This window comes from Vombatus ursinus, unplaced genomic scaffold (assembly GCF_900497805.2).
Source record: "Vombatus ursinus unplaced genomic scaffold, bare-nosed wombat genome assembly UNPS02014792.1, whole genome shotgun sequence".
NCBI classification, from domain to species: domain Eukaryota; kingdom Metazoa; phylum Chordata; class Mammalia; order Diprotodontia; family Vombatidae; genus Vombatus; species Vombatus ursinus.
In genome coordinates, this window is record NW_020954570.1 from 704539 (window position 1) to 726601 (window position 22063).

The 22063-nt window shown below is 35.1% G+C and overlaps 1 protein-coding gene across 4 annotated transcripts in view; it reads left to right on the forward strand.

Annotated features, from left to right (window-relative positions):
* The first annotated feature begins 14370 nt into the window (after positions 1-14370).
* Positions 14371-22063, forward strand: part of PAM (peptidylglycine alpha-amidating monooxygenase) — a 354803-nt gene continuing 347110 nt past the window's right edge. For all 4 annotated transcript variants that reach the window (XM_027869176.1, XM_027869178.1, XM_027869179.1 and 1 more), the window contains exon 1: positions 14371-14450. The gene's annotated coding sequence lies outside the window, so the exon portion shown is untranslated. The remainder of the gene's footprint in view (positions 14451-22063) is intronic.

Here is a 22063-nt window from a genome sequence, read left to right on the forward strand (position 1 = left end):
TTATAATGGGGTTTGTGAATAGGAGGCTTTTGAGGATGTACGTATGGATAAGACGGTATGAGGAATGGGTGAATTGGATGATTATTTACGTTTTAGGGAAGGACAGATTAAAGGAGAAAATGAACCTCTACCTCAGTTATTGCTGTTTCTATGGGCCACCTAATATGGTGGAATTAGAGTTGTGCTAAGTATGGGGTGACTCATAAAGTCATGAACATGCAGCCCAAATCTGTCAATCTGTCCTTGCATTAACAGTTTTGGTTGTGGCAACCACAATGCTTGCCAATAAATCAGTCAATATTAAGAACCTAATATGAGCCAGGCACCGTACAAAGAACTGGGGATAAAGAGACAGAAAGGAAATAGTTCCAGCCATCAAGGACAAGATGAGGAGATAATATGTGTATGTCTGTGCATGCACGTGCATGTGTGCTTGTATGTGTGTGTGTGTGCAAATAGATTTGTATATACACAAAACAAATGTAAGGTGACTTCTTTTTGAAAGGGTAGGGAGGACATGCAGTGGTAGGTTCAGGAAACAGAAAACGTCATGTAACAAGGATTCTTAATCTTTTTGTGTGTCATGGATTCCTTTGGAAGTCTAGCGGTCTATGGGCCTGTTTTCTCAGAATAATGTTTTTTTAAATGCATAAAATAAAATATATATGATTAAAAAGGAACTCAATTATGTTGAAATAGTTATCAAAATGTAATATAGCAATATTCAAATGGTAAGTCTAATAATTATAATTATTTCAACGTATTTATGAGTGTAAACAATGTTTTGAGATATCTGCAACATCTGTAATGTGATATGGAAGTATTTGTGATTTCATTTGGTGACAAAGTCATAGGTACTCCAAAATACTAGTGTTGTTGCCTACATTCATAATAGAAAGAACCATTAAATTAAATTTCAGTTAGACATTAGTGATAGTAAAGATGTAATTAATTTCTCATTTATTTTCCTAGACCCTCTGAAATCCCTTATGGGAATTCCAGGTTAAGAAATCCTTGATACAGAAATTGGTGCTTGAGCTGAGTTTTGAAGGAGACAAGTGATTAAAACGGATGGTTGTGGGGAAGGAGTGCATTCTAGCCTTATGGCATAGATAATGAAAAGGATCAGAGATGGGGAATAGAGTGTTATAAATGAGGAACAAAAAGGAAAGTTTGGCTAGATATAGTGTGGGGAAAGGGAAGAAATGTCATATGATAATGAATGATGGGTAGAGTTAACCCTCTATTCTTAGATAGCATTTATATAGTTCTCTAGCCAATCTGATAGGTGTGAGGTGGTATCTCAGTTATTTTAATATGCATTTCTCTAATCAGTAGTGATTTAGAGCACCTTTTCACACGATTATTGATAGCTTTGATTTCTTCTTCTGAAAACTACGTATTCATATCCTTTGACCATTTATCAACTGGAAAATGGCTCTTATTATTATAAATTTGGGTCAGTTCCCTAGATATTTAAAAAATTAGGCCTTTATCAGGGAAACTTGCTATAAAAATTTCCCCAGTTTCCTGTTTTCTAATTTTATCTGCATTAGTTTTGTTTGTGTAAGAGTTTTTTAATTTCATGTAATCAAAATTATCCATTTTATTTCCCATAATCCTCTCTGTCTCTTATTTGGTCAAAAATTCTTCCCTCACCATAAATCTGATAGGTTTATTTTTCCATGTTCTCCTCATTTACTTATGATAGCAGCCTTCACATCTAAATCATTCATTTTATTTTGGTATATGGTATGAAATGCTGGTCTATGCCTAGTTTCTGCCATACTGGTTTCTAGTTTTCCTAGCAATTTTTGTCTAATATTGAGTTCTTACCCTGAAAGTTCGGATCTTTATGGGTTTATCAAACACTAGATTACTATGGTCATTTATTACTGTGTATTGTGTGTCTAATCTATTCCATTGATCCATCACTCTATTTCTTAGTCAGTACAAAATGGCTTTGATGATTACCACTTTGTAATATAGTTTGAAATCTGGTACTACCAGGCCACCTTCTTTCACATTTTTTTTCATTGATTCCCTTGATATTCTTAACCTTTTTTCTTCCTAATGAATTTTATTTTTTCTAACTCTATAAAATAATTCTTTCTTAGTGTAATTATTATGGCACTGTAAATAAAATATAAAATAATAAAATAAAATATAAAATTTATAAAATAAAAAAAAAAAAATTCTGAGATAGAATTGTCATTTTAATTTTATTGCCTTGGCCTGCCCATGAGCAATGACTATTTCTGTAACTGTTTAGTTCTGTCTTTATTTATGTGAAAAGTGTTCTATAATTGTGTTCATATAATCCTTGGGTTTGTCTTGGCATGGTAGAACTCCCAAATATTTTATATTGTCTTAAATTATTTTAAATGGGGGCAGCTAGGTGGCGCAGTGGATAGAGCACCAGCCCTGAAGTCAGGAGGACCTGAGTTCAAATCTGGCCTCAGACCAAATACTTGACACTTACTAGCTGTGTGACCCTGGGCAAGTCACTTAACCCCAATTACCTAAAAAAAAATAATAATAATTTAAATGGAATTTCTCTTTGTATTTCTTGCTGCTGGGTTTTGTTGGTAGCATATAGAAATATTGATGATTTGTGTAGGTTTATATCCTGAAACTTTGCTAATTGTTTCAATTAGTTTTTTTTAAAGTTGGTTCTCTAGAGTTCTCTAAGTATACCATCATATCTGCAAAGGGTGATAGTTTTGTTTCCTCATTGCCTATTTTTATTCCCTCTATTTCTTTTTCTTGTCTTATTGCTATAAGTAGCATTTATTGTACAATATTGAATGATAATGGTGATAATGGAGATCCTTGCTTTACCCCTGATCTTACTGCAAAGGCTTTAAATTTATCCCCATTATTGATAATCTTTGCTCTTAGTTTTAGATAGATACAGCTTATCATTTTAAGAAGGGCTGTATTTATTCCAATGCTCCCTAGTGTTTTTTAATAGGAATAGTGTTGTATTTTGTCAAAGGCTTTTTCTGCATCTATTGAGATAATCATGATTATTCTTGCTTTTATTATTTATATAGTAAATTATGCTGATAGTTTTCCTAATATTAAACCAACCATGCATTCCTGGTATAAATCCCACTTGGTCATAGTATATGATCTTTGTGCTATATTGCTGCATTCTCCTTGCTATTATTTTATTTAAAATTTTTTTGCATTAATATTCATTAATGGAGTTGGTCTATAGTTTTCTTTCTCTGTTTTAGCTCTTTCTGGTTTAGGTATCAAAACCATATTTGTGTCATAAAAGGAATTTGGTAGGACTCTTTACCAATTTTTTTCAAATACTTTCTATAGTATTGAAATTAATTATTCTTTAAATATTTGGTAGAATTCACTTGTAAATCCATCTGGTCCTGGGGATGTTTTCTTAGGGACCTCATTGATGGCTTATTCAATGACTTTTTCTAAGACAGGATTATTTAAGTATTCTATTTCCTCTTTTATCAATCGGTACAGTTTATATTTTGTAAATATTCATCCATGTCACTAATAGCTTTACTGGCATATAATTGGGCAGAATAACTCCTAATTTAATTTCATCTTCATTGGGGGTGCAGTATTCATTTGCATTTTTGATACTTGTAATTTGATTTTCTTTTGGAGAATCAAATTAACCAATGGTACCTATTTTGCTGTTTTTTTCCCCATAAAATTAGCTGCTAGTTTTATTTATTAGTTCTGAGCCCTCTGCTCCTTTAATGTAGTAAATTACTACTAAATCTTGTGTGATCCTGACTGTGGCTTTACAATACTTGAAACGTTTCTGGCTTTTTGTAATATTTTCTCCTTGACCTGGGAGCCCTGGAATTTGACTATAATATTATTGGAGTTTTCATTTTGGGGTCTCTTTCAGATGGTGATTGGTGAATTCTTTCAATTTCTATTTTACCCTTCTGGTTCTAGGATATTGGGGCAATTTCCTTGAAAACTTCTTGAAATATGATGTCTAGGCTTTCTCTTTGATCATAGTTTTTAGGTAATCCAATAATTCTTAAATTGTCTCTCCTCAGTTTATTTTTCAAGTCAGTTGTTTTTCTGATGAAATATTTCACATTTTCTTCCATTTTTTTTTATTTGTTTGACCTTGTTTTAGTGCTTTTTGATGTTTCATGGAATCATTAGTTTCCACTCGCCCAGTTCTAATTTTTAAGGAATTATTTTCTTCAGGGAACTTTTGGACCTCTTTTTCCATTTGGCCAATTATGCTTTTAAGATGTGATTTTTTTCAGTGGGGTGTGTGTGTGTGTGTGTGTGTGTGTGTGCCTCAGTAACCAAGCTGCCAAATGTCTTATCATAATTTTCTTCCTTTGTTCTCATTTCTTTACCTAATTTTTCTTCTATCACTTATATTTTATTTTGAAAATAATTTTTTTAGCTTTTCCAAGAATTTTTGTTGGGTTTATGTCCAATTAATTTTTTTTTCTTTGAGGCTTTGTTTATAGGTGTTTTGTCTTTCTTGTGTTCTGAGTTTGTGTCTTGATCTTCCCTATCACCTATAACTTTTTATCATCAAGTTCTTTTTTGTTGTTGCTGTTTGCCCATTTTTCTAACCTATTTCTTGGTATTGAACTTTATGTAAAATTTAGGCTGTGTTCATGGTGTGGGGGTTGGGACATTGTTTCAAGCTTCAGGATTTTTCACATTGCTATTTCCAGAGCTAGTTTTAAAGGTCTGGAATTTTTCAGTGCTTCCAAAGTGGTGTGATCCGGGGAGAATTGTAGTCACTGCTCTCCTGGTCTGAACACTGGTCCTTGCCCAGGAAGGGCCCCTGAAGCCTTGTGACCTAAAGTGATACTGCTCCTTAGGGCTCCCACTCCCTCTTGACCAAAAATATTCCTTTCCACCCTTGAACTAAAAGTGTATATAGATAATGGATTTGCCAAATAACATCTGGTCCTGTGTCCAGTGCTAGAACCAGGGTCCTCTGTAATCTTTTTCTGATTCCCAGATCCCCTTACTGTCTCTGGCTTGAGAGCTCTCAAAGCTACTGATATTTCTGTCACCATCACCTAGTTCCACCATTGGTGTTTCATCTATGTGGGCTTCTGGCCAGCTACCACCTCCATGTCACAGATTTCCTGACCATGTCTTGGTCAGGAAGAATGTCTCATTCTGATCTTTTGTTGGCTCTGCCTTTCCAGAATTTGATTTGAGGTGTTATTTTAAAGTTGTTTGGAGGGGAATGTTGGGAGAGCTCAGCTGAGTGCTTTCTCTACTCCCCCATCTTGACACTACACTTGGAAGTGTCCTGTCACTCTTTTTAGGTGACCATCTTACTCTCTTTACCAGCCACATATTCTGGCTCATTTATAGCAGTAATGTTAATGTGATGAAATTCAGATCCTTTTGTGTGTGAACTTATTCACCACTGGACATAGTTCTGATAGTAAGAGTACCAAAAGTTAAATGAATATTTATAGAAGTCTGAAAAACTGTCATATTCTTAGCATCCTCTTCCCACTTTTCCGCCATTTTGTCATCATTTGCAAGTAGAAAGTCATATAGGACTGAGTTGTTCTGTGCTTTTGTCAGTTGCATAGGTTGTATATGGCAAAAAAAAAAGTCATCACCAGTGGAATAATCCTCTTATGAAAATCTTTTCACACTGATGTACACTGGTGCTCAGAAAACAGATAATAGTTGTTTGTCATATCCAGCCTTTTGCAGCTTTGTAGGACCTCCCAGAGCTTGTGATCCTCCACTGTAGAAATGGAAAAATCAGGATCACTTTCCATGTTATAATGAAGCTTCAGAGGCAGGCTTTAGTAGGGTCATTTAGAGGTGGGTCATTTTCATGATAGAGAGCATTTAATAAAGCACCCATCCATCCATGTAAATACATCTTACCAATTTTCCAAGAATATACTATTTTTTTTAAGAAAAACAAAATTATGTGCATTGGAAAGTAGGCAGGAAATGGGCAGTGCAGGAAAGAAGAGGAAGGCAGAAAGAACCATGATAGTGCCAAATAATGTAAGACAGATATTATTAAGGGTAAATGAAATTTTGATTATTATAATGCTTCTGTTCAAATAATAATGCTAAAGGAGGCTGGGAAAAAGCATTTAAGGTTGCTTTCAAAATGTATTTGCACAAGTACCAGGAAATGAGTGTATTTATATAAAAAGCATTTAATGACTGCATAATGATCTTCTTTATTTGTGTACTGAACGGTTGACTGCTAAGATTTCCATAGAGGCTTGGAATTACCTCATCTGTAAATTGACATAGCCCTTTGAAAAAGTAGATAGTATATTAAGAACTAAAGTTTTAGGCTTTTAGAGCTATATGATAATATGATCATTTATATGAGATTTAATTTTGACAATGTAAGAACTGGTAAGGGCATAAAAGAAGTTGTCTGTGGGTACACATGCAATTTATTTTTGTATTATGTATCTTGTTGAAAATTTTTTGTAGGGGAGAGGGTTCTGGGAAGATGGCAGAGAAGGTCAGAAAATTTCAAGCTCTCAAGATTTTCCTCCACAAAAGGGATAAAATAGCACCTCTGGGCGAACATAGAGCAGTGGAAAAAAATAAGAAGAGGGGCAAAAGAGGGGTCCTCCTGGGACAATTGGAGAAGATCTGAAGAAAAATCCTGGACTAGATTTCCTCCTTGTGAAGAGTAAACACCTCCAGGCTAGGGTCCAAAACAGCAAACAGCAAGCTACTTAAACACCAAGCAGCAAGCCCTGGGGTTAGCTGGTTTGAGAGGCTGCCTGGCCCCAGCCACAGGAACTTTTACCCCCGGAACAGTGAGGGGAGTTGGGCATCTGACCTGGAGAAGATCGAGGGAACTTCTGACAAGGAGCGCTAGACCCAGCTGTGCTGTGGAGTCGCGGTGGGGGTGAGAAGGAACCAGCACACTCCTGCTGAGTGCCGAGGTGGGGGGATGCCTTTGCTGTGGGCACTTACAGGAGGGTGGAGGTCTTGGTTTGAGTTCAAGATCAGAAGTGTGGATTGAAGAGGATTAGAGGCACCATCTCCCATACCCCAAGACTAGAGGGGATTATAAAAACTAAATTATTAAAAAAAATGCACAGGCAAAGGAGAAAGAATCCAACCATAGAGAGCTATTATGGGAATAGAGAAGATCAGGGTTCATCTTCAAAGGAGGATACTGAAGCAAAGAAACCCTCTTCTACCCAAACAGTAATGTCAAATGGTCCCCTGCCCAAAAAGAACTCATTGAAGAATTTTAAAAAAGACTTTAAAAATCAAATGAAAGAGACTGAGGAAAAACTAAAAAGAAAAATAAGAATAATACAAGAAAAACAAGAAGATTATGACAAGAAAGTCAACCAATTAGAGAAGGAGATCCAGAATCTTAAGGAAGAAAATGACTCCTTGAAAATCAGAATTGGGCAAGGGGAAGCCAGCGAAGAAATTAAAAAAACAAAATATAAAGAATGAAAAAATAGAAGAGAATGTGAAGCATCTCATAAGAAAAACAACGGATCTAGAGAACAGATCAAAAAGAGAAAACATAAGAATAATTGGACTACTGAAAGTTCTGATAAAAAAAAAGAATCTTGATACAAGAATACAAGAAATAATTAAAGAAAATTGTCCTGACGCATTAGAATAAGAGGGGAAAGTAGAAATAGAAGAAATCCACCAATCACCACCCGAAAGAGCTCCTATGAGGACAACTCACAGGAATATTATAGTCAAATTTAAGAACCCTCAGATCAAGGACAAAATATTATGAGCAACAAGAAAAAAAATTACATACAGTGGTACCACAATTAGAATCACACAAGACGTAGCAGTGGTGACACTAAAAGATCACAGGTCTTAGAACACTCTATATCGAAGAGCAAAAGAACTGGACTTTTGGCTGAAAATATCCTACCCAGCAAAGCTCAGCATAATTCTGAATGAAAAAAAAAATGGACATTTGATCAATTGTCAGACTTTCAGGTCTTTGTTAAAAAACAAAACAAAACAAAAAACAAACAAACAGTGAACTCAATAGAAAATTTAACATACAAGAGACAAGAGAAATATAACATGCATAACAATGACCAATTACAAGGGACTAAATAAGTATAAAGTATTTACCTTTTATTATGAAAAATGTAAAACCTTCTCAGAATCCTCTCCTATGTTCTGCTGTGCACATGACTTTTTTGTTTTTTTTATTTTATATTTAAGTCTACAGTGTTTCTTTTTCTTATCATGTATTTAAGTTTTAGCATTTGTCTAGAAAAGAAAAGAAAAAATACAGGAGACAGAAAAAAAGAAATTTTTTTGTAAATTTAGTTTTTAGATTGAATAGTCCATTACAAGGGACTAAATAAGTATAAAATATTTACCTTTTATTATGAAAAATGTAAGATTATCACTAGTAATTAGGTAACTTATAAGGAAGATTGGGTAGACCTGAGTATGATATGACTTCAAAAAGTAAAACCATTCAAGTATAACTAAAAGCGTAATTATCTTTTGCAAATGAGGTGCAAGAGGAAGAACCAATACAGAGGAATTAGATGTGGGAGGGAGGTTGTTAGTTATGGAAACCTACTCTCATTGGGAATGGGTTTAAGAGGGGAAAATACATATACATTTAGAAGAGTATAAAAGTCTTCTAAATTTAAAAAGAAATAAAATTCTAAGGGGATAGGGAGGGGGGAGAGGATAAAGGAGGGATCTTTAGAGAGGAGGGTGTGGGAATAGGTTAAAAGGGGGATATAGAAGGGGATTTAGATTTAGGGGAATGGGAGGATAAGGGAGGAATTGCTGGAGTGGGGGTAGGTTAAGAAATAGGAGGGTAAGGTAGCAGGTAAAAGTCAAACAGAAGAGTTAGAAGAGATAGGAAAAATAAAGAGATATGCACTAACATAAAAACAAAGATTAGGAGTAGAATCTCTTAGGGAAAGTATATGTATATATATGTGTGCGTGTGTATGTATGTATGTATGTGTATATATGTATAAATGTATGTATATATCAATACATATACACACACACATATATATCCAATGCGTAACTGTAGCCTTGGGGTGGTAGATGGGGGGGAAGGAGGAGGAAAAAAGAACAAAGTAAAAAGTTTACGGCAGAAAACAAAAGAAAACCTAAAAGGAAGCAAAGAAAAGATGGACAGCTTTCAACATAATGAATAATATTTAATATATAGGCTTTCTTGAAATGAAAAGTTATTGCTATATAATTTGAATCCTCTCCTATGTTCTGCTGTGCACATGACTTTTTTGTTTTTTTTATTTTATATTTAAGTCTACAATGTTTCTTTTTCTTATCATGTATTTAAGTTTTAGCATTTGTCTAGAAAAGAAAAGAAAAAATACAGGAGACAGAAAAAAAGAAATTTTTTTGTAAATTTAGTTTTTATAAATTGTATTTGTAATATACTTAGGGGAGTTCTATTTTTTAAAGAAACCTTTCATTGAATCTTTTTTAAAGTATATTTTTAGAACATACCTCTCATTCATCTATATATCATTCATATCTTTTAATTTCTATATTTAGTAAACATTTTGTCCCTAACTTTCTTGTGCACTTAAAATATTACATATTTTATTTTGTGTTCTTATCTTCCTATAGAATATAAGCTTCCTAATGGCATTGTGTATGGTGTCACCCATAGAAACAGAAAGGGTAGTCCTTGCCCAAAACAAACTTGAATTTTACTGTGATTGAACAGATAAGTATAATCTACATTTACTAAGAAAGGAGAATAACCTAGAGGTTGCTGATTAGACATGGGTTTCAAATGAAGAGAGATTTCTGTAAGGTGATGGCAGAGGGAGTAGAGCCTGAAACTGAAATGGTAAGCAAGTGGTATAACAGCTTTTCCTGGGTGTGTGAGAGGGATGATCAGCATTAGAGAAGGCAGCAAAGGATGAGATATCTTTAGAGAGAAATCAAGGCCCTGTGAGTGGAAGAAGATGGAGAGTGAGTGAAAATAGGGTTATAGAGAGCTTAACAATGAAGTAGGAATTCCATAGAGTAAAATGTAAGGGGATGACTGAACTAGATGGGAAAGAGAGTGTGGGAGAGTGGCGAATTAGGAGGAAGGTGTCTAGGTGATTAGTTATCCACAAAGGGGTGCTGATGCTGTTATCTTAAATCAAGTCAAAATTTCACATTAGATTGATTACTGGTGTGAAGGCACCTGTGTTGACAGTGCCTTCCAGGTGGAGCCCCTTTAGATTATTACATCAGGGACGGAAAAAGTGACTTAAGCCTCCTATTCCAGCTGCCAATTTATAGCATGGTAGAATTTCAGAAACAGGAAAATGTTAATGATCATCTAATTCTAGGGCATCTAGTTAGTGCAGTGAATAGAGCACTGGCCCTGGAGTCAGGAGGATCTGAGTTCAAATCCAACAGCAAACACTTACTAGTTGTGTGGTCCTGGGCAAGTCTCTTAATCTCAATTTCCTAAAAAAAAAATCTAATTATTTGTCTTCATGTTACATATCAGGAAATTGGAACCCTGAAAGAACTGGTTTGCTTAAGGTTACTGATTGTAAATGACAGAGGCTGAATTCAAACCTAGAACCTCTAATTCTAGATTTTAGAAGTACATCACAAAGTAATTCCTTTCATTTACAATCCCTTTCTGAACAGAAAAACACCATGAAGGACTCAAGTATGTGGTAGTAAAGAAATAGACAAACTTGTTAAGTGGACTTTGGTTTTAATATGGCGAATAAACATAATTGCCTTCTTCTTTGCAGAGTGTCTCTTTTGGATCTCTGGAAAGTTATTATTGGTTACCTTCTTCTAGTATTAAATAATGACAAAGTTTTTTTGTACAGTGAATTGCACAAAGTAGACACTTAATAAATGCATGTTGTACTTAATGAAGTTGAAGCACAGGTAGTTGATTTTTCTGAATATGTGAATTGTGTAAAACACTTGGCATAATAATGTAATTTTTTTAAAAAAAGTTGCATATGTTACTTTACTTAAGTTTAGTTTCTCTAGAAATATTAATTACTAATGTTTAAGTTAAACATTCTTCAGTTAGACTAACTTTACAATATTTTGAAATTACTGTGAGATTTGTTAATGAAATTGTTGGACGAGTACTTTCAATAGTCAGCTATTTTCTATTCTGAAGTAAGATGATGTATGATCTTAGTAGTAGATTGTAGAGTTATCTGGGAATTGGCAGTTTGGAAAATTAAATACACTTAAAAAGTTGACCAATACTTCTGTGTGTCTGCCTACCTAGAGATATTAAATGACATTTATTACATATTTAATACATTTTCATTAATTGTTATACTTGTATGTTTTCATTTATTTTAAAGGTGTTTTATTTAAACTCATTTCTTAGGATCATAGATCTAGAGGTCCAAACCTTTCACTTTATAGAGGAAGAAGTGAAAGTCCGGGGAGGTTAGGTGACTTCCCCAAAGTCATCACAGGTATGAAGTGTCAGAGGTCAAAGTTGAACCTAGGTCCTCTGACTGCAGAGGCAGTGCTTTTCCCTTATTTTTACATCACTGTTCCTTCCCGATGATTCCCTGCCTTCCATGGAACTCTTAAAATAGTACAGTCAAGTAAAATCAATTCATTGCCCACATATAAAAATGGCTTCTTCTGAAACCATAAACCTTCACCTATATGCCGAGAGGTGAGAGCCATGTTTCACCATCAGCCTTCTGAGTTTATGATTGGTCACTGCATTGATGATAGTTATATTATATATAGATATATCAGTTGTTGTTTTCCTTCATGTTATTGGAATCGTCATGTAAATTGTTCTGCTTACTTTATCTTGATGTACTTCTATGAATTATTCATATTCATTGTCTTTCCATGCAATAATATTCAATTATATTAATATGCCACAGTGTATTCAGCCATTCCACGATTGATAGACTCACTTTGCTTCCAATTATAGTTAAAATTTTACCTCCTGCAAAAAATGCACTCTTTCTGTCTCTCATACCCTCATACATATTCTTACACACAGATGCATTTTTGTATATCTATTGGACAGCCTGGGTAAAGCACCAGGCCTGGAGTCAGTAAGACTTGAGTTAAAATCCAGACTCAGATATTTACTAGTTGTGTGACCCTGGGCAAGTCATTTAACTTCTGTCCTCCTCAGTTTCCTCATTGGTAAAAAATGGGTTAATAATAGCACCCACTTCCCAGGGTTGTTGTGAGGATCATATGAGATAAGAATTGTAAGGTGCTTAGCACAGTGCCTGGCCCATAGTAAGAGCTATATAAATACTATCTATTTTCTGTTTATATGGGATCTTATTCAATTATATCTGTAATGATGATGATCTACTTTTCCAGCCTTAACCTTCAATTTTGCATTTCCAGCTGCCTATTGGGCATCTTGAACTGGATTCCTATAGATATCTTACACTCAACATACTCCAAACTAAATTCTTTTATCTTTCCCCACTTACCCTCCACTTTTTTTTCTGTTTAGGCAATTGGGGTTAAGTGACTTGCCCAGGGTCACACAGCTAGTAAGTGTCAAGTGTTTGGTCTGAGGCCAGATTTGAACTCAGATCCTCCTGACTTTAGGGCCAGTACTCTAACCACTGTTCAACCTAGCAGCCCCTTACCCTCCACTTTCTAAACTTCCCTATTACTATTGAAGGCACTGTCATCCTGGTAGAAACTCAGGCTTGCAACCTAGGCATCATCCTTGACTCCTCACTCTTTCTATCATCCCCTATATCCAATCTGTTGCCAAGGCGGTTGATTTCATCTTTGTAACATCTCTTGTATATGTCCCCTTCTCTCCTCTGACACTGCAACCACTCTGGTGCAGGCTCTCCTAACTTCACTGCAGGACAATTGCAATAGTCAGCTTGTTTGTTTGCTTAACACAGATCGCTCCCCACTCCATCCCATCCTCTACTCAGCTGTCAAAATGATCTTCCTAAAGTGCCTGTCCGACCCTGTCACTTTTCTACTTAAGAAACTTTAGTGGCTCCCTATCACCTGTAGGATCAAATATAAAATCTTCTGGTGTTCAAAGCTTTTCATAATCAAGCACCCCTCATCTGCCTTTCCAGTCTTCTCCCAACGTATACTCTGGTCCCATCCTACTCTTACAATGTACTCTCAGATCCATTGATATTGGCCTCCTTGCCGTTCCTCAAACAAGACACTCATCTCCCGACCTAGGGCATTTTCATTAACTGTCTCCCATGCCTGCAATGGCCTCCCTCCTCAACTCTACCTTCTGACTTCCCTAGCTTCCTTTAAGTCCCAATTAAAATCCCACTTTCTAGAGGAAGCTTTTCCCAATCCTTTTTCATTCTATTGCCTTCCCTCTGTTGATTATTTCTAGTTTATTCTATATATAGCTTGTTTGTACATAATTGTTTCAATGTTGTTTCCCCCACTGGATTGTGAACGCTTCAAGAACAGAGTCTTTTACCTTTCTTTTTATCCCTAGCATTTAGTGTCTGGCATACAGGAGGTTCTTAATATATGTTTATTGACTGACAGATTGACTGTCTCCAACCTCCATGGGGTATTCCATTTACTTCTCCAGAATGACCTCTTATTTTATGGTGGTAATTTAAAATGCCCATTTTAATATGAACTAGTTTCACAGAGCTTCACTTTTATTTCTAAAATGCTGATGGTCAGCATTGTCCAGTACCGAATACAATGAAGAGCACAGTCCCTGCCCTATAAGGGGGGCTGAACTTTAAAACTAAATGGAGAATAATGCTGAAGTGATCAGTAGGGTGCCTTTTAGGACAGTTGGGATGCTTAGTAATAATGCAAACAGTTGCCTATCTGCTAATTGGTTGGAACAAGATTGTAACTTTGGTGCATTTTCCCACCGACTGAAATGGCTAAGAAAAAGAGAAAATAAAACATTAAAAACAAGTGGAAAGGTGTACTACAAAGTTTTAGAAAAAAATGTTTAGGATGAATGTTTCTTCCTTTCTGATTTGAAAATTAGAGGAAGGAATTAGGGTTGATCTTTTTATTTGCAGATTATTCCTATTTCTTTCAAATGTTGGCTGCCGGAAAGGCTCTTCTTTTGAAAGAGTAGCCAAAAAATCAATGAAAAGTCCAGAGATTTTGATTAAGGGTGAACTACAAGGTAAAATTCACAGTGAGGAGTATTGGTCACGTAGTATAATACTATATTATATATAAATGAAATATTTAGTTTTCAGTAATAACTAAGCATGTTTATTGAAAATGTAAAAATAATTGTGTCTATGAAAAATTCCTTTAAATGTATTTGAATTTATGGGAGAGGTAAATGCTTAGAAAAAAAATTTAAACCTGCCAGCATCTTTCATGTGATTCACAAGTTCTCTGTTTTCCTTGTATTGTTTGCTTAGATGATCCGGTTTTTGCCAGTAATTAATCAAGTGTTAACTACCTGTCAGCCCAGGAACAAGTGAAAGGAGTGGCAGGTGGGAAGGCAACAGAGGGAGGTGAGTTGTACTGCCCCAGGATTTGCCATTTTACTCCACTGTGCCCTTCAGTGGTATGTATTTCTCTGCATAGCATTGATCCTGACTTGGAATATGTGGTCATCATTAACATATGGTTGAGATTTCTGTGAGTTAAGGACCTTGGGGCAGAAGTAGGAGAAAAACTGCTACCTCCTTTCTATTTTGGCCATTAGTTTTCCACTGAACCTGTCAAAAAACATTTGTCTCTAAATGGATTAAAAGTGTTTCTTAAGGTGATTTTTCACTGCCTTGATTTATGTCTGTTCCAATTGCTGTATTTGCTGTCATCTGTTTTTGTATTGGACTTACTAGTTTAATTTTCCTGCTTATTAACTAAGTTGTTCTCTTAATAGTAGCATTTTTGATAAAACATGGAGAAATCTTAGCTGCTCTAAAATGAAAGAAACACATGAGACAAGGAACATTTGTATACAAGTTGAGACCTTTTTAGATATTGGAGAAAATCACTAGACTGACATTTTGACGACATCATAAAAGACACTGCTCCTTCCCCCAAAAACTCCTGGCCAAAAAACAACACAAAGAAATGGACAAATGATACACCAACCTACAAAAACATACAGACAACATTAACTTTATTATAAATTTTGGATCAGATGCCCCCTGGAGCCATAGCAGGCATTTTATTGCCATGAGATACCTGGAGTTTTCCATGAATGAGCAGTGAGAAGACAAAGCACATCTCTGGGTTCAATTGGCTGTCATAACTGAGGACAATATGAGCAACTAGAATCTTTATTTTCTTTCTTTCTTTCTTTTTTGTTTTTGCTTTTTTTTTTTGGCTAGGCAATGGGGTTAAGTGACTTGCTCAGGGTCACACAGCTAGTAAGTATCAAGTGTCTTGAGGCTGGATTTGAACTCAGGTCCTCCAAGGCCAGTACTCTATCCACTGTGCCACCTAGTCGCCCCTGAGCAACTAGAACCTTTAGATAATTTTGAAAGTATCTGGAATAAGTAAGGATCGTCCCTAGGTTTTACCCTAGCCATTTTATCTCTCTGTCTGTCTGTCTATCATTTTTACCTTATTTGTTTAAAACATGTTTTATTGATGCTTTTTGTCTTAACATAAGTAATTTCAACTCCCCTTCTGCCAGACTGAATCTTCCCTTGTGACAAAGAAAACAAAATGAAAATTTCCAGTATAGCAAACATATCTGATTAAGTTTACAGTATTCTGTCCTAAGTACCCCCTCTCTGCCAAAAAAAAAGGTGAGGTATGTGTTTCATTTTCCTTCTCAAGAATCTTCGTTGGCTGTTCTGCTCATATTTCAACTTCCTTTACTTATCTGGTCATTTACATTGTTGTTGTCATTATGTGTATAGTTCTCTTGGATCTTCATCAGATTATTCAGATCTTCCAATGTTTCTCTAAATTGGTATTTGCCATTTTTTTTTTGCAGTGTAATATCTCATTACATTCATAATGACTGACTAAAAACTCTTTATTTCCTTTGACAATTTGCAGGTTGGGCAATAACGCTTGATCTTATATACATATACTTGAATTAATTCTCTATATATTTTGGACATTTGAATTTTATTTAGTGCAAATATTTTTATTTAGTACAAATATTTTTCCACTCTACTGTTTTTCTTTTACTATTGTCTTTACCAATTTTATTTTTGAAAAACCTTTTAAATTTTAAGTAGTCAAAATGGTCAATTTTATCTTTTATCATCCCTTCTATACTATGTTTGGTTGCTCTCCTATTTCTAGTTGTGATAGGTGCCTGAACTAATTTTCTTTTAATTTTTTTATGTTGTGATTTTTAAAATTCTGAGTCCATTGGGGTTTTTGTATATATTGTAAGAGATTTTCACGTAAACATAATTTCTGTTGAATTGCTTCCAACAATTCTTGTTTAAAAAAAAGGGATTCTTTCCCCTAGTAATTTTTATTCTTGGAGTTGTTAAACATTAGATTGCTGTTTTTTTTTATTGTTTCTGTTTCGTGCTTATTTATTCTGTCCTACTGAATTACTTTTCTGTTTTTTAACTAGTATCGAATAGTTTTGATGACTATTGCTTTATAACATAATTTGAGGTCTGGTAATGCTGTGTCTTCTTCGTTTGTGCTTTTTCTCATTAGTTTTCTTGAGATTCTAGACTTTTTATTCTTCCAAGTGAATTTTTGGTTATTACTTTGTCTAGTTGCGTAAAGTGTCCCCTTTGTGATTTGACTGGCATAGAACTAAATTTGTAAATCTATTTAGGCAATATTTTAGTTTATTTTACGTTGGTTTGGCCAAAACATCAGCAGTGATTCTCTCTCTTCAGTAATTTGTCTCCTTTTACTAACGTTAACTCCTAAGTTAAGTTAACTCCAAAATAAGTTAACTCCTAGATCGCATTTGAATTTGGCAGGTATTTTGATCCTGACTTTTGGGTAGTCCAATAATCTTAAATTATCTCCCCTCAATCTGTTTTTGAGGCCAGTTCTTTTTTTCCCAATGAGATATATCACATTTCCTTCTGTTATTTCATTCTTTTAACTTTGTTTTATTGTTTCTTTGATGTCTCATGGAGTAATTAACTTCCACTTGCCCAAATCTAATTTTTTAATGAATTATTTGAATCTCTTTTTCCATTTGGCCAGTTTTGGTTTTTAAGGAGTTCTTTTCTTCAGTAAATTTTTGTGCTTCTTTTGCCATTAGACCAATTCTGTTTTTTAAGGGATTTTCTTCAATTTTTTTTGTGTCTCTTTTACTAAGCTGTTAATTCTCTTTTTATAATTTTCTTGCATTATTCTCATTTCATTTTCCAACTTTTCCTCTACCACTCTTATTTCTTTCTTTAACTCTTCTAGGAATTCCTATTGGGCTTGGGTCCAGTTAGCACTTTTCTTTGAAGCTTTGCTTGTAGCTGTTTTTTACCATGTTCTCTTCTAAGTTTCTGTCTGGGTCTTCCCTGCCACCGTAGTAGATTTTTTAATTTTTTAAATTTTTTTTAGGCAATTGGGGTTAAGTGACTTGCCCAGGATCACACAGCTAGTGCCAAGTGTTTGGTCTGAGACCGGATTTGAATTCAGGTCCTCCTGACTTCAGGGCCAGTGCTCTATCCACTGCGCCACCTAGCTGCCCCTTGTACTAGATTTTTACAGTGAAACTCTTTGTTGTTGTTGTTGATTGCTTATTTTTCCACTCGATTTCTTGACTTTGAACTTTATGTTAAAGTTGGGCTCTGCTCATCAGGGGGTGGGGAGGCACTGTTCCAATCTTCAGGCTTTTCCATGCTGCTGTTTTCAGAGCTAGTTCTGGGGGTCTATAAGGTTTTAGTGCTTCCAAGGTGGTGTGATTCAGGGAGAGGTGTGGTCAGTACTCCTCTCATCTGTGCTCTGTCATTTACCCAGGAAGAGTCCCTGCTTCCCTGCAGCTGCAAGTACCAGTGCTCTTCTCCTTGGAACTGTGAACAGGGCCCCAGCTCCCTTGTGACAAGCACTTCTCTCCACCCTGGACCTGTGACCCAGAAATGCTTATGGGCAGTAGAGTTGCCAGTCAACCCCAACTGCACCAAGTGCCAGCAAAGGGTTCCCTGTAATCTTTGCTGACCAACCACTTTACTGGCTCTGAGCTGAGAGTTCCTGCAGCTGCTGCTATAGCTGCCCTGTGCTAGCTGCCTCCAAGGCCCACTGCTGATGCTTCTGGCTGTCTGTCACCCAGATGTCACAGACCTCTCTTGCCAACCTCCTAAGTTGTCTTAGGCTGGAAAAATGCCTCACTCTGACCTTTTGTTGACTGTGCTGCTCCAGAATTTGATTTGAGGAGTTATTTTAAAGTTGTTTGGAGGGAAATGTTGGTAGAATTCAGATGAATTTTTGCCTGTATTCCACCATCTTGGCTCCACCCTTGTTGGTAGTTATTTTGAATGAAATTTCTCTTATTATTTGTTTATAGATTTTGTTAATATTATGTGGACATGCCAATGATTATTTTAGATTTATTTTGATTGCTGTTCTCTTGCTGAAGCTATTAATTGTCTCAATTAGTTTCTTTCCTGATTCTGTTTTTCTAAAGAGTTTTTCTGTTTTAATTGCTGGTGGATAATCATTTAATTCTACTACACAGGAGTGGTGTATCACTGTATTAAAAATTTGTTCTTTATCCAACTACTAATATCATTCTTTCTTTTTAAATTTACATTGATATCTTTGTTTCTACATTGCATGCATTTTCCAATATATCTTTTCAAATAATATGAGAAATCCAAGTCAAAACAACCTTGAATTTCCATCTTACACTCAGCAAATTTTCATTAGCAAGGATGACAAAGGATGGGAATCATCAATCTTTGAGGGGTTGTGGAATGGCAAACATACTAATATATTATTACTAGATCTGTGAGTTTATCCACAATTCTGGAAAGTGATATAGAGTTCTGCTAAGAAAGTGACTAAAATGTCCATATTCTTTGACCTAGAAATTATGTAGGCATATGCCCCAAGGAAGTCACAGTATGTAATATTAAACTATTTTTGTTGAACTTTTTTTTCCTCCTCTTCTTATTCTTTGTTATAAGGGATGATTCTCTTAGAGGTAGAAGAGAAAGGATCACACTGGAAAATGTAGGTGAAAAGTGTATTTAAAATAAAAGGAAATTAATTACTATGCATATGCATTTAATATTGTTTATCTTTTCATTGCATATGGCACTTTTATGCATAATATAGTACTCATTTTAGTCTGCCTTGAATTTATGATTTTTTTTATTTTTCCCTTACACATAGTAGATTGTGTCCCACTCCTTTATTTTCAGTCTTTATGTGTTATAACCTAGGCATTTTGTACATACTAGCTATGCCTGTACAATAAATAAATCTGATCTAGACCAAATCATATTCTTGGTCCTAGGAGCCAAAGATTGTCTTAGAGCATTAATACCACCCTGACACATGCTAATTTCCACTATATGGATCCTTCATGAAAAATTGAATTGATAAAAATGTAATCTGATTAATCCCTGGTCCCTTACTCACAATTATTTTTACGTTTTCATTTGTTAAATATCACAGATAGCCAATTAAGGACCTAACAAAATTGTATTTATGCCTCCCTGTTTTCTAATCCTCCTTTGCCTTCCTTCCCAACCCTCTCAGCATAGTGATTATGGCTTCCTGGACCATTTAGGACATCACTCATGTGCTTCTGCTATTCAACATTGAACTTATTCAATATCAAAACTTGTACTCTGTGCTCCTTTTCTTCCTTTGGTGATAAATAATATGAAAAACTAATCTTTGCTAATAGAATTCAGTAAGCTTTTATAAACACAACTATTTGCAAAGCATTGTGGTAGATGCTGGAGGCTAAAGAGATGAATGATATAGTTCTGTCCTCAAGGTGAAGATAATCAACAGATACAAACAGAACTGTGACATACAAGAGTTCAGATAGTCATGAAAGTAGAATCAAGGAAGGAGTGATTACTTCTGTTTGGAGTGATCAGAGGCTCTCCCAAGGTTTTCTCTCATTTTTAAGCCAACATGAAAATAAGCTCCAAAATACTATTCTTTCATCTTCTCTTAGCCAAAGGAATAGCTCTAATCATGAGAATTTTAGCTTTACTAGTGGAGATGATAATACAGCAAGAGATACCTTAGGGCAAATGAGTCCTTTCTAGTAACCTTAAAGTCATAAAATGTGGTGGTTATTTACTTAATAGCCACCCGTGACCCAGACGCTTAACTAAAAGCATGATCCAAATTTCAAAGTATTATTTACGAATGTTAAGAACAATAAAGGGTGGCCGTGTGTCAAAGTGGATAGAATATTTTTGTTGAAGTCAGGAAAAACTGACTTCAAGTCCTATTTCTGATACATACTAACTATGTGACTATGGACAAGTCACTGAACTGTTCATTCTCCCCTCAAGTTGCCAATGAAGGCAACCAGTGAAGGAGATTTCCATAGCTGATATTCTGTCCTCTGGTAACATCACAAATCTGAATCCTTCTGTCTTCCTCTTCTTAAAAAAAGGGATTAAAAAATACATGTGCTTAATATTATTGTCTTGTCTTCCATTTAATACCTATCTCACAGATCCCATTCATCTATATTTGTGGTTAAGTTGCTTCCAAATATGTCTTGTCATCTAAAAAGAATGCCTTGAAATGTGTTAGAAATAATAGAGAGAGAGAAGGTACTATAAGAATGTCAGACATCTCCCAATTCACTGTTACCATTGTTGGAAAGACAAAAGATTGCAGACATGTGGTGTTGAACTGTCATCAATTCTGTAAAGATCCTCCCCTTGAATATCCTTGCTGGTTAATTTAATGTTTTTGGTATTCAATAAATATGTTCTAAATGATTCTGCTGCTTTTAAATCTTCACATTCATTCCCTAAAAGACTACCTTCTGCAAGGTGAATATATTTTGCTTTGAGCCTTCCTATTATAAAAAAAAATTATTTGGACTCACTATAGATTCACTCATTCCAATGGGTATAATGCTCATGGGGATGTAATATGCAAGATGGTTTTGAAGGACACTTTTATTTCCTAGTGTGTTTTCTCAGCAGGTGGTTAATGTTTTCCGTCCTGCAAAAGCAGTGTTCAGAGCTGAATGTTACATTATTTTCAAAAGGCAGCATTTTCATTTTACGTAAAATAGCACAGTAATTCCTACCTTTTTGAGAATGCTTTGCATATATGTGCTGTTGACATACAAATATCTACTTTTGGATGGCATCATAAAAAAGAGAAAAAAAAACAGATCCTAGGGTTCAGCAACAATTTTCAAGTGTATTCAAATCATACCCAATATTTTCGATTAAAACATTTAAATTATCTATATCTATAATTCCCTTTTCTCTTGTCTTCATATTCCTATCCTCATACTCTGATCTATTCTGGGTAAGAAACACATTTTGTTCCTAAAGTTGTCCCCCTTGAAACCATTTTGATTTTTTTCCTGATATTTCTTATCCTTTCTATTACAAGTCTTGGTAATGACTGTAGCAATTAAGGTTCTATACCTTTAATCTCATTATTCATTTTTTTAAAGAAATAAAATAATAAAAAGGCAGAGTAACGTAGAGGGGCCTCAGAGTCAGAAAGGCCTGGATGGCTCAAGTCCCTCCTGAAACATACAGGTTGTGTAATATGTGTGACTAGTGTTGAGTTACAGCCTTTCTTTTCCCCTTGGGCAACTCTTAAAGACCACAAGTTGCAGAAAAGTTGCCAATCTTCTTGCTAGAGAGAGTTTCCTCATTGGTTGTTCCTGATAGCATCGAAATCACAGATCCAGTTTTATCTAATAATAAAGGAGCAAATGATTCTTTATGGGCAGGAACTAGAACTTCTGTGGCCTGAAATAAAAGTCAATGACAGAGGTACCTAAGGAATAGCATTTTTATTGTGCTCCCAAATCCAGTTTTGAGTTGTATGACAGTAGCTCTAAAACCAAATTAAATTGAATTGAATTCAGCAAGTGCCTACTGGTTGCCAGGAGACTTTGAGGATACAAAGACAATAACAAAAAAGCCTACTCAAGTTTACATTTTATCAATGAACTTGAAATTATGTAAAAAAGAATTTATATACTAGATATCATTGGATACAGTGGGGAGAACTG